Here is a 14,072-nt window from a genome sequence, read left to right on the forward strand (position 1 = left end):
AGATAATTGGAAAAAAAGAAATCCATAAGTGCAAAAACAAAAGATGGTTAAACACAGCAAAAAATGAATGTCTTCGTCCATCATACACAAAATACATGAAAAGGTTAAGGCTTTATATTAGTACATATAATGTGATATAGTCTTCCCTCCCAACTACAAAACAAAGAAAGAACTTGATTCATAGCAGGGCTAACATTTCTGTCATTCTGTAGTACATTGCAACATTAAAAAATAAATATACACCTGTCAAGAAAAAAATGATTAGCACTTCTTGGTCTGGTATGCACTTCTGTGGAAGTCAGCCAGGTACACATCTGAGCCTTAAACAAATTGCACCTGCTACTAATGCCAGAAACCATGACCTTGGCAATAATTAATAGAACAGTCTTCTGAACTAAGTGGACAGCTTTCAAGATTGAAAATTCCCATTAAACTATCATCATTATGTAGAAAAATACTGCATGGTCAAGAAATAACTGTGGTATACATGCCCATGCCAACAGGTGCTTAGGATAATGCAGACAATATAGCAGTACTTGTATTGTGAAATGCAGTCATTAAGTAACATTTACATACATAAATCTGTTTATAACAACAACCTACCTTTGCAGAAAGTCAGCTGTGAAAGTAGAAAACAGTTTGCAAAGCCAATAGCAGTATCAAGTTCACTGGATCCTAACAGTTTCCCTTACTACGATACAAGTTCATTAATTGCACAGTTGCCTTTATGTAGTGCAGATTCAGCCCTCTCAGTACCCTACCTCTGCATAGATGAGAACTGAGAAATGCTGCCTGCTAAGTGCTTCCAAGTGTGAATGATTAGTCTGACTGCAGTAACAATCAGGATATGCCAGGGAGAAGAGACTTACAAGAAATCTTGGGACTAACATTGACTGACTTAGACGAACAACATACCTATCATTGATATGAATTATTTCTGAGAACAGTTTCTGCCTCTGAATCTAGTTGTCTGCAATTCTAAGAAAATACATTACTCACTGAAATATATATCAACTGCAAGGCAAAGCACATAGCAGTCTTGTTAGGGAAACCTAGAGATGGGAATGATGTGCACAAAATAGACAGAAGCAAAGAGTTGCGGTGTTCACATTCTTTTTTATATATTGTGTGAAGGATGGTGCATCTTCCCTGTTGCCAGTATCACATCTATCCACACATCTAACTGCAAAATACGCAGGACAAAGGTCAGGAATTGTTGCTGTTGCAGCTGTTCTGTCAGTTTTTACTATGTCACATATTGAGTATAGCTAACCTCCTTGTTATCTTCATGGTATACATTGTGAGACATACTGATAAGAATCTGAATTGTGTCTTGTGAATACACTGGTGTTCTAGGGTTCTTATCCACAGATGCCATAGTTTGTTTGTACATAATAATGTTTAATGAGATTGTGCTCATGTTAAAACACAACAAAGTTGAGGAAATAATAAACGTATAGAGTTTTGTAATGTTTCCCCATTTCAGTGCCTTTATTTATTTCTCGTGATTGTTTGCCATTTTGCTTTGCACAATCTTGACTGTCAGCAGTAAGTAGCATTGAACTGCACTTCACTTTCTAAGGAAACAAGTAAAAAATGAATTTAGGCTGCCTTCTGTAGTGCAAACAAGCTTGGAGGTGGTGCACGGATGTCATCACTCTGAATAGTACTTGCTGAACACATTCCACCTCAGTTATCCATGTGGCACACGGTATAAGTTAATTGAGAGAAATAAGACAGGCGATGCAGGGTTGAAATAAATAAGACTGGTGATGCAATGTTTGAATTCAGTTAATTGATAATTTTATGGGGGATCTGAATACATATTTGTACGCATTTTTAGATCACTTTGGTGTAGTGTAAATTTCAACGCTTCTCAGTATTCCTAACAGGATGTAGCATTGAACTACACTTCATTGTCTAAGGAAAAAAGTGACAAATTTAATTTAGGCTGCCTTCTGTAGCGCAAAACAAGCCTGGCGGCAGTGCACAGACATCAGCACTCTGGATAGTACATGGTGAATACATTCCACTTCTCATATAGCTGTCCCTCTGGCACAAGGTATTAGGGAAGTGAATTGAGAGAAATACAACAGGTGATGCAGGGTTGAAATGATTTTACAGAAAGGTGGTCTGAATACATATTTACACACATTTTTAGATCACTGTGCTGTTGTGTAAATCTCAGTTATTCTCACTATTCCAGATGTGTGTAAATTATGTAAAACATGACACTATTTAAGGTAAAATGCAGATACATGTGTGTGGTGCACACATTTTTGTTATAATTTTTGAGTTATCACATATCGTAACAAATGTTTTTTATGACAGTATATTTAATGAAGTATATATGTAATCTAACCCACTATGTCTTTCTCAAGTCATGCAACTGCATGCATCTGAGATGCATTTACAAACACAATCAGTGCCTTTCACTTAGAAATGCAGTCCTCTGACTAAGTCAAGTAACTGACATACAGGCATTCAAATATGTCTGAATTTAGTTTTAAATTACCATACCCATAACTGGTAAGGTAATAAGTACGTTCTCCTGTGGCATTGACAATTAATCAGCAACATTGAATCTTTTATTCTTTATTTTTGTCTTGGGTAGATTTGCAGATGACACTACTCATTCTTACCAGTGAACTCCCCAATATGTCTCAAGTCGTATCATTTTTCCACATGCAAACCATGATTATAGCCAGTACCATAAAACATATCAGTTTAAGTTAACCCTAGAACATGTCTCAAGAGTTTGAGCCATACATGTGGCCAAATCTCACTGCCATTTTTAACACCATCGGTGCTTCTTGATGTATTCATTGCCAATGTGTCTGGCAAGCAACTGCTGTGCTTCCTATTGCAGCATGCAGTTGGCAAGGCTGTCCATCTTTGCACACAGGCTGTTATGTGTGAGAACTGAATTGGGCACCATTTCAGTCCCATATTTTTAGCTTGACTGCTAGAGTCATGATTGGTGACAGTGGGGGTAGTGTTTCATTTAGAGCACAAAGGTGGAAATCCAGGATTTTTATGCACTCCTTGTGAAGCACTACACCCACAGGATACTGCAGGGGGAATAGCTTGGAATGGCTTAGCCAAGGCTGTCTACAGTGCAGATGGCATCCCACATACTTTGTGAACAATATCATCATCACTACAGTGACATGAAGAGGTGCAAGAGGGACCTCCTTAGCCAATGTGAACATTAATTTATGACTACAAGCAACCCGTAGTCATGCAACTATGCTTACCCATAACCTGTCTGTGATGTGGCATTAATTATCCAACCAGCCAGTGCAGTTATTCATTATGCTTAGGTACATAGGTAAGTATGCATTTATTCTTATTACAAGGCACAGACGTTCTCAGTCAAACAGTTTATATCATCTTGAGCAGGCATACCTTAACTTTAATATCAAGCCTACATGCCTGCTCCAATATCCCTTGGTTATTGCATTGGGCAATGAGTGCAGCAGATTAATTGTATGTGGGCTCAGTACCCACAAACAGGTATTCATTTTTTTTTTTTTACAGTTTTCTATTTATAAGATATTTTAACTTTGTTACTGCATGACATTAACAACTTGATGTTTACAAATGCAACAGTATCTGACATGGTACACTGAAATATATGATTCTATTACTTATATCATACCATTATGAGAGATTGATTGTAGGACAGATTCATGCTTTCTCATCATATCTGAATGTGGCTAAGGTGTATTGTATTGTTTTATTTGTTGAAATAATTAAATGTAATATGCCAACCCAGCCACTGGGGATGCACAAGCCAGTGCATTTCTTTGTGCCGGTCCCAAGCCCGGATAAATGGGGAGGGTTGCGTCAGGAAGGGCATCCGGCATAAAACTTCGCCAAATCATTTCATGCAGACACCAATAAACATTTTCATACCGGATCGGTCGAGGCCTGGGTTAACAACTACCGCCACCAGTACTGTTAGCCTACAGGGTGCTGGCGGAAATTGGGCTACTGTTGGCCAAAGGAGGAGAAGAGGTGGAAAACATGGTCGAAGGCAGGAAGAGAGGCGAAAGGCTAGGACTGTAGTAGTGAGGGTCGGAACTTTGAATGTTGGCAGTATGACTGATATAGGGAGAGAGCTAGCTGATATGATGGACAGAAGGAAGGTTGGTATATTGTGTGTGCAAGAGACCAGATGGAAGGGGAGTAAGACTAAGTGTATCGGAGGTGGGTTTAAATTGTTTTATCATGGCGTGGATGGGAGGAGAAATGGCGTAGGAGTTATTCTGAAGTAACAGTATGCTAAGAGTGTTTTGGAGGTGAAAAGAGTTTCGGATAGAGTGATGTTTATGAAGCTGGAAATTGATGGTGTAATGATAAATGTTGTTAGTGCATATGCTCCACAAATTGGGTGTGCAAGGGATGAGAAAGAAAACTTTTGGAGTGAATTGGATGAAGTGGTGATGACTGTACCCAAGGGTGAGAGAGTGGTGACTGGAGCAGATTTCAATGTGCATGTTGGTGAAGGGAACAGAGGGGATGAGGAAGTGATGGGTAGGTATGGTGTTAAACAAAGGAATGCAGAAGGTCAGATGGTAGTGGATTTTGCGAAAAGGATGGACATGGCTGTGGTGAATACGTATTTTAACAAGTGGGAGGAGCATAGGGTGACATACAAGAGTGGAGGAAGATGCACACAGGTGGATTATATCTTATGTAGAAGAGCCAGTTTCAAGGAGATTGGAGACTATAAAGTGGTGACCGGAGAAAGTGTAGTTAGGCAGCATAGGATGGTGGTTTGTAGGATGATGCTGGTGATCAAGAAGAGGAATGTGAGGGCAGTACCAAGGATCAAATGGTGGAAATTGAAAAAGGGTAATTCTGAGGTGGAGTTCAGGGATGAGTTAAGGCAGGCACTGGGTGGTAGTGAAGAGTTACCAAATAGCTGGGTAACTACAGCAGAGCTAATAAGGGAGACGGCTAGAAAGGTGCTTGGTATCACATCTGGACAGAGGAAGGACGACAAGGAGACATGGTGGATGAATGAGGAAGTACAGGAGAGTATACAGAGAAAGAGGTTGTCAAAGAAGAAGTGGGATTGTCAGATAGATGAAGAAAGTAGACAGGAGTATAAGGAGATGAGGTGCATGGCAAAGAGAGATGAGGCGAAGGATAAAGGCATATGAAGAGATGTATGAAAGGTTGGATACTAAAGAGGGAGAAAAGGACCTGTACCGATTGGCTAGACAGAGGGACCGAGCTAGGAAAGATGTGCAGCAGGTAAAGGTGATAAAGGATAATGAGGGAAACATACTCACAACGAGGAGAGTGCATTGCGGAGATGGAAAGAGTACTTTGAGGGGTTGATGAATGAAGAGAATGAGAGGGAGAGAAGGTTGGATGATGTAGGATAGTGAATCATGAAGTACAATGGATTAGCAAGGAGGAAGTAAGGATAGCTATGAAGAGAATGAAGAATGGAAAGGCTGTTGGTCCAGATGACATACCTGTGGAAGCATGGAGGTGTTTAGGTGAAATGGCAGTGGAGTTTTTAATGAAATCTTGGAAAGTGAGAGGATGTCTGAGGAATGGAGAAAAAGTGTTTTGGTACCGATTTTTTGAGAATAAGGGTGATGTGCAGAGCTGTAGTAACTACAGAAGGATTAAACTGATCAGTCACAGCATGAAGTTATGGAAAAGAGTAGTGGAAGCAAGGTTAAGAAGGGACGTGATGATTAGTGATCAGCAGTATGGTTTCATGCAGGGAAAGAGCACTACAGATGCGATCTTTGCTCTGAGAGTGTTGATGGAGAAGTATAGAGAATGTCAGAAGGAGTTGCATTGTGTTTTTGTAGACGTAGAGAAAGCATATGACAGGGTGCGTAGAGAGGAGTTGTGGTATTGTATGAGGAAGTCAGGAGTGTCAGAAAAGTATGTAAGAGTGGTACAGGATATGTACGAGGGTAGTGTGACAGCGGTGAGCTCTGCGGTGGGAGTGACAGATTCTTTTATGGTGGAGGTGGGGTTACATCAAGGATCAGCTCTGAGCCCTTTCGTATTTGCAGTGGTGATGGACAGGTTGACAGACGAGATCAGACAGGAGTCCCCGTGGACTATGATGTTTGCAGATGACATTGTGATCTGAAGTTAGAGTAGGGAACAGGTGGAGGAGACTCTGGAGAGATGGAGATATGCTCTAGAGAGAAGAGGAATGAAGGCCAGCAGGACTCAGACAGAATATATGTGTGTGAATGAGAGGGGGGATAGAGGAATGGTGAGGATGCAAGGAGTAGAGGTGATGAAGGTGGATGAGTTTAAATACTTGGGGTCAATAGTTCAGAGTAACAGAATTAAATATGTTAAGATTTGCACTGGGTGTGACGAGGGTGGACAGGAGTAGGAATAAGTATATTAGAGGGTCATCCCAGGTTGGAAGGCTTGGAGACAAAACCAGAGAGGCACGATTACGTTGGTTTGGACATGTGTTTAGGAGGGATGCTGAGTATATTAGGGAAAAGATGCTAAGGATGAAGCTACCAGGTAACAGGAAAAGAGGAAGGCCTAAGATAATTTTATGGATGTGGTGAGAGAGGACATGCAGGTGGTTGGTGTGACAGAGCAAGATGCAGAGGACAGGAAGAAATGGAAACAGGTGATCTGCTGTGGCGACCCCTAACGGGAACAGCCGAAAGAAGAAGAAGAATTAAATGTAATATGCCATTGTTCTAAATCTTTCTTTTTTTGTCTCCCCCACCCTTTATCTTGATTTATTTTATAAAACAAATTGACCATCAGCTCAGGGAGGTAGACTGACCATTGGGGTTTGGCCCAGCATACCACCACAGTTAGCTGTGGTAGCACCACCACAGGCAGTACAGACACCCAGCACATCTGGTCGCAAACTGCCAGCATTTCTTCAATAACTCCTGCCCTGCTTGTTCCACTTGTGTTAAGTAAGGTGTACCTCGATTGCTGCTACAGTGGTATCCTCTGGGAGCAATAGTAGTGGAAGTGGTGATTTTGTCACCCAAACAGGAACTGACAGGACTGATGGAGGTCATTTTGGAGAGGGGCCTTTGTGCCAAACTGGCAGGATTGAAAAAGTCCTATGTCATATTCCTAAAACAATGCCATGTCCAGCACTAACCCAAGAGACAGTGATGACCGTTCTGAGGTGGAGGACTAGATTCTCAGTGTTCTCAAGCTGGAAGTGGCTGTATCTCCGAGATCCCCTGCCTATACCCAATCATGGTGTCCCTCAACCGTTTGTGCCCATTACCATCCCTGTCTGTTTTGTATATCCTGTGTGTCTGTGCCTGCTACCAAACCTGCCCTACCTGGCCCTCTCTCCAAAAAAAAAAAAAAAAAAAACCGGCAGCTGTCCCACAAAAAGATAGCTTTCCACTTTGCCTGTGTGTCATCCTGACACACTTGATATGGTCCACTTGGCTGTACAGTGTAATTATGCTGTCACCCCCATCACTGGTGTGACTTTCTAAAGCCATGGATAATAAATAATACATTTGTGTTGTAAAGAAGTAGATAGCTATGGTACTCTCACACCACCCTCCTGCAAACTCTTGTATTCTTTCCCTGTGTCCTACCCTTTGCTTTCCACCCCTTTTTCACGCATTTAATCTGGGCAGAAAATAAAATCTCACACACAACACACATGGCCAGAAATAGCTCATAAAGAAGCCTTAACATTTTGTCCTCCGCATGTGCACAGAAGTTGGCATTGCACACCAGTGCTGAGTGATGATGCATGCCATTTAACTTCCTATGGCAAAAAATTTAGTTTTAGCCCCAGCAGTACAGTTGGTTTCACAGAGATCTGCTTAAATCTCCTGCACTTTGGGAATACATAGTAAAGGGAAACTAACAGCAGTACCGTAAAACAGTTACTGTAACATTTCCTGGGCTGCTGGATGTAATGAACTAGAAGTTCCTATGTGGTATGTTGATATAATTCCCCTGTCTGTGAACTGTTTTCTGCATCATGTCATGGGTTCAATTCCAGCTGTAGGTCAAATTATTACTCCATGACATTTTATATTCCTATTACATAGTTAACGGCAAATATCTGTATTTCTCTCCATCTACAAAATTTTATTAATGTACCCTTTGAATAATGCAGCAAGACATCATTTGCAAAAGCATTGCAGCTCTGACAGGGAGACTTAGTTAGCCACCCTTATTCTGCTTATGTCTTAATGTTGGTTGAATTGTCCTACCCCTTCTTGCTCAGTATAGCAACACTTTACTAAGCTATCATGCTCTGTACAATAATGAGAAAATAAGTAAGAGTAACATGTATACAAATGATTCTACATGTCCCACAAAAATGCTGTTGCTATTCATATACAGATGATCTTACATGTCCCACAAAAATGCTGTTGCTTTTTCTCTGACTTCCCCTCTCTCATTCTTCATCCCTTGTGCTTCAAGTAAGTTGTCACTGTCATTCAGTTGTGTTATTTGAAGTTTGCGATGTAGGAGTTTCTTTGTGGCATGATGAGATAATGCTCAGAGCTATAGACAGAGTTTGTATATTTTCATGAGTTGCAATCCAGGCACTAGCAAAGGGTTACTGACCATTTTTAGTACACTATTTTGTGTAGATGTTGTCTTCATGTTTTTATGAGCTAACATTATCCTGCTTCTGCAGTAAGCTACTTGGTCCCTGCCTGCCTCTTACCCTGTCTATGAATCTTCCCCCCTGCTGTGTCATTAGTCTTTGTCCTGTACATTTGCAAAATATCTGGTGCTGAGAACCAACTGAAACTGAGGCCAAGTGAAGTTAGTTTTTGCCTTCAGCTGCATTACTGTGGTGCCTTTTGCACTGCTGTGTTTAGTTATATTTAGTCAGGGTAGTGTACTTTTCAGCAAGTTGGAGGTGAATGTATAGCTTACAGTTTTCATGAGGGTAATGAAGAGTAATACATGCATTTGCCTTTCGTGCAATCTGTTGTCACATAGGAATTTGTGAAGTAGGAGTTCCTGTGTGGTGTGTTTAGATGATACTCAGGTCTGTAGATTTTTCTTGAAGTACTCACAAGGTTCAAATTCAGATGTATGCCAAACTGTTTTTGAATGCTTTGTATGACTCCTGCAGGTGTAAGTGTTGACTACATCTTTTTAACACACCACTATCCTGCTGCTGTACTAATCTGCTTGCGTTCTATGTTGAACCCTCTGTTGTACAAATCTTTCATTAATAGTTATTGTGATAAAGTAAACAGTAACACAACAGAAGTATGTGCTGGAAAAAACATGAACTAATGTGTTAGTATTCCTGTCACCAACTCTCCACCTTTTCTGTGTCATCCAGTAAGCCTCTTTGATTTACAACCATTTCCATAAGCCATGTTTCCACCACCAATAGCATGCTTCATCACTCATGTGTTTCATAATACTCTTGCAGCATACATATAAGGATTGACTAACTGCAGCTTCCATGACAAATGTGTAAATCATGAAAACTGAAACATGACCATAACATAATGCTTCTTTGCATGAAAGTCTGCACAGAAGACCATAGACTACTGCTAATTCCCATTTTAAGTTCAACACCTCAAGATATGATTACGCATGTGTTAATACTTTGCCATCAGCAGCGCAACTGAACTTGCCAGTGCTGTGCTTCAGGCAGAGAGTAAAATATAATTTGCAACAAGTAATTCTTTGTTTAGGTTGCACAACGTCTGTATGTCTGTAGTAAATTTTGACAGAATGTTATCTGGATTTCTGAGTGATATTAAATCATTTAAGTCAGTCTGTTATTGTATGCCTGCTATCCACTGGTTACAGTTGCAACTGTGGTGCAGTGCTGGTTAACCTACTCACACTAATCCATCACTGTTACTCTGCAGTCCACTGCCCTGTTTAGGAAGTGTGTGTGTTTGTATCGTCAATGCACATTGTGTGAGCATGAGACAAGGCAAGTGTGCAGTCATACTGTAATGAAGTGGCAGGAATGCTTGATAATCCACTGGTTTACAAATGTGATTGCATTGGCGTTTCGTACTATGAAACAGGTGCTTTTCCCACACAGCAACTCAGTATACGTGAGGGATAGTATCTAAATCTTAGCAGGGAAGTGTGTCTTTACATGGGACAATCACAGTGCTGTTATGCGGACCTATCTACACACATGTATTTGTTCAAAAAACTGTGATCCGCAGTACCAACTTTTTCACAGTGAAGTTTTACTAATTACAAATGTGCTTTTTATGTCATTAAATTCGGACTTCTGCAGTGTTGCTTGTGACTAATTCTGAGCTCTCTATGTTGTGTAACTAGATAGGTAGGAGATTTTGTTCTCACAGTGGAAAGTTGTGTGTGTGTGTGTGTGTGTGTGTGTGTGTGTGTGTGTGTGTGTGTGTGTGTGTGTGTGTGTGTGTGTCTGTGGGGTATAGTGACTGGTAAGTAACGCTTCATTGTCAAATGTGCTATGTCCACTTCCACATAGGAGAATGCACTTCACTTTGCACACAGCTCCCCTCTGCACTTTATCACTTTTAATACAGACATCCTGTGAGCAACATAGTGATGAGGTCATCCTGTCAAAAGTGCACTCTCTTCTCTTAAGAATCAGACTTTTGTAGCACTTGTAAATAATACTGTGCTCTTTGCATGGTGTAATTAGATAGGTAGGCGGTTCAGTTCTCACCATGGGCAACTTCTGTGTGTGGCTGCAATGTCAGGTACATAAAGGTTCCTAAATACACATGCGTTTCAACTTCCAGTGAGGGGAAAAACTTACCTGGTTGAGTATTCCACCATCCCCTTATTCCAGTTTTACCACAAACGTATTCTCTAGAACACAGTGATGTGGTCATCATGTCAAAAGTGGACTGTGCCCCCATAATTGTCAGACTTCCTCTGTGGTTCTTGTGGCTTTTATTGTGTTCTCTAGGTTGTGCAACTGGTTAGGTAGGTGATTATAATCTGACAGTGGTGAGCTTTGGTGTATGTGTGGTTCTAGTGTCAGGGAAGTAAACCTTCAACAACAGATGTGCTGTATCCACTTCTGCTAAGAAAACTTTAACTTTGGACACAGCTCCTTTCGCAGTTTGCCCCTGTTTTGACACAAACATCTTATCTGCACAGTGATGAGGTCATCCTGAGTGCACTCTCTCCCCTTAACGGTCAGACTTATCCTGTGGTGCTTGTAACTAATACTGTGTCCCTTAAATTGTATAACTAGGTAAGTAGGAGGTTCATATCTCATAGTGGGGAGTGTGTTTGTGTGTGTGTGTGTGTGTGTGTGTGTGTGTGTGTGTGGCTTCAATGTCAGATGTTCTTCGTTCCACATTGCTGCAGTCCTAACTATTGGGGTAGTCCGCTGTCCAGTCGGCCCGAATACCAGAGTATATGGCTGACGTCGGTCAGGGCGCATTAGACTGACGTCAGTACGTCAGGGTACTAATGCGCATGACCGACGTCATATCCTCAGTCTTTTTTGCCGCATGGTCCGATGCAGAAGCAGTTTTGCGAGTGCAGGTTGGCGTTCTGAAATTTTCTGAAGTCGGAGTTTCAGACCGAATCAGAGTTGGCTAAGTACCCCGTTGGGGAACATTTTGGTTTTTTCTTGCCTCAGTATTTAACCGGATGTCAGAAAAAGTGAATAACTGTATTTCTTGTGGGAAACAGATACCTCATAGGGATTACCATACCTTGTGTATACCTTGTTTAGGGCCTGAGCACGACGTTGTTGGATGCCGCTCTTGTGCTAGGTTTAACAAACGCACTATTAAGAGAAGGTTAGACTGTGCCAGGTTAGTGTTTGGGAAGCGTTGTAATTATAAAATGCCGTCGGATGCTCCGACGCCCGCTTCGTCCAAGAAGCGCAAGGACAAAACTGCGAAGCCTAGGGTTGATGAACCGGCAGTCCCGGACGTCGGTTCTTTAGAAGGCTCAGTGGAGCCAGAGGTTTTGCCAGGAGTTTCTTTGGAGTCTCAGGCAGAGACTTTACTGTTACAGGATGTGCCTTCTCAGGAGGTAGGCCAGGCTGAGGGGGCTTCTCAGGTAACTGTTCTTCCCTCTCTTCCCAAGGGAGTTAGAGCCTCTCCTTCTGTTTCCAAAACTTCTTTGAGAGGTAGGCCAAGTTTAGCTTCAGTGGGGGCTTCTCCTAGCACTTCAGGTTCTGTGCCTAAGAAACATATGCTTAAAATGGCAGAAGATTTGATTACTATGATTAGAGGTTCTATGCCCCCTCCTGATAAGAGGCCTAGGGTGGAACCTGAGTTTGATAGTTTTGAACAGTGTTCAGAGGCTTCTGAGTGTTCTGCGGAAGATTTGCAGGAGTATCCTCCTTATTCTGATTCTGATGTGGATGATTCCACTCCTACAGCTTCTCCTCCTGAGGATTTCTCATTTTCAGAGACTCTGCATTCCATGAGGGAGCACTTTAAATGGGAAGGCCAGGATTACTCTGATTCCAGGAAAAGGCTTAGGGAATTCTTGTTTTTACCCCAGCATAGGCCCTTAGCTATACCTCCTGTGTTGAATGTGGTGGAAGATGTTTTGCAGAGGCTTCCCTGAACCCTGACTCTTTGCCTCCTGCTCCTGTTAAACCTGATAGGTACTATAGGGTGCCTGAAGCTCATAAGTATCTTTTAAGAGTCCTAGGGCAGACCCGAAACTGTTTCTCAGGGACCTAAAGGTGTTAAGGCCTCTGTGGTTAAAAACCCTGTTCCCACTGATAAAGAGGCAAGGGCTTTGGATAGATGGGGAAAGAAAGTGTATACTTCTTCCACTTTAGCCATGAGGGCGTTGAATTGTCAGTTTCACATGCTAAAATATCAAAATTATCTCCTTTCACAACTGAAATCTAAGGTGGATGCTTTGGCGGAAGGTATTGAGTGTAAAGAGTTGCTGGATTTAGTTCATGTGTCTGAACAAGTGGGTAAGCATTCTTTGCAATGTGGTTTTGATGCTGTACAGGCCTCCTCGAGGGTGGCTGCCACTAGTTCTGTTCTTCGCAGGCATGCCTGGTTGAGGGATCAGAATTTAGCTGAGCATGTTAAGACAAGGATTTTGGATGCTCCTTTACAGTCTGATGTGTTGTTTGGTTCGCCTGTGGAAGCAGTTTTAAAGAAAATGGAGGACAAAGCTAAGTCTATGCAAACTGTTAAAGATTTTTGCAGGTGCAGCCACCGAAGTTTAGTAGAAATTGGCCTACTAAGGGATGGACATATCCTGCTTATGATTCCCAGTCTAGGGGTAGGTCTAGACGTGGTAGGGGCAGAGCTCAAGGTTCTTTTAGGCCTAGAACAGGGAGTTCGCCTGCTCAGACTTCTGGTGAGGGCAGGGGTCAGTCCTTTCGTAAACAGACCCAATGACCTGCCTTTTCAGCTGCCAGTAGATTCTCGTCTGGCAGCTCCTTTGGGAGGAAGACTGTCTCTTTTCAAAGAAAATTGGGATTTAATCACTCAAGACAGATGGGTGTTGGAAATCATTCACCACGGTTACAGGTTTTATTTCCATACATTGCCCCCTTTCAAAGGCATGCCAGACGTTCCTCCTCCACAAAGGAAAGAGGCTCACAAGCAAATTTCTCTGTTACTCCAAATAGGGGCCATTCAGCCAGTCCCTGTATCAGAAAGGGGCCTAGGATTTTATTCTCGCCTGTTCCTAGTACCAAAGAAGGGGAACACGTGGAGACCAATTTTGGATTTATCTATCCTCAACACTTATCTGGACATTCCAAAGTTCAAGATGTTGACGTTACAACAGCTTTTACCTCTGCTGGGCAAAGATCACTGGATGGTAACTTTAGATCTCAAGGAAGCTTACCTTCATGTGCCTATAAGACTAAGTTGCAGGAAGTATCTGCGTTTCGAGCTGGAAATTCTCATTATCAGTTCTCTGCATTGCCCTTTGGCTTATCTACTGCCCAGAGTATTCACAAAGGTTCTGGCTCCAGTGATAGCTTACTTCAGGCTAAAAGGAATTCAAATATATCCTTACTTGGGCGACTGCCTGATTCTGGCTCAAGAAAAGGAAGACCTTCTACAGCATCTGGAATATGTTATAGCAGTGCTAAGATGCCTAGGGTATTCTGTGAGCGAAATAAAGTCCAG

The 14,072-nt window shown here is 41.9% G+C and overlaps 1 protein-coding gene across 5 annotated transcripts in view; it reads left to right on the plus strand.

Moving 5' to 3' along the window:
- The window catches only part of PIK3R4 (phosphoinositide-3-kinase regulatory subunit 4), a 1,126,702-nt gene that overhangs the window by 733,864 nt on the left and 378,766 nt on the right, over nucleotides 1-14,072 (plus strand). The gene's annotated exons all lie outside the window — the stretch shown is intronic.

Source organism: Protopterus annectens, chromosome 3.part1 (assembly GCF_019279795.1).
Source record: "Protopterus annectens isolate FY-2018-M chromosome 3.part1, PAN1.0, whole genome shotgun sequence".
NCBI classification, from domain to species: domain Eukaryota; kingdom Metazoa; phylum Chordata; order Ceratodontiformes; family Protopteridae; genus Protopterus; species Protopterus annectens.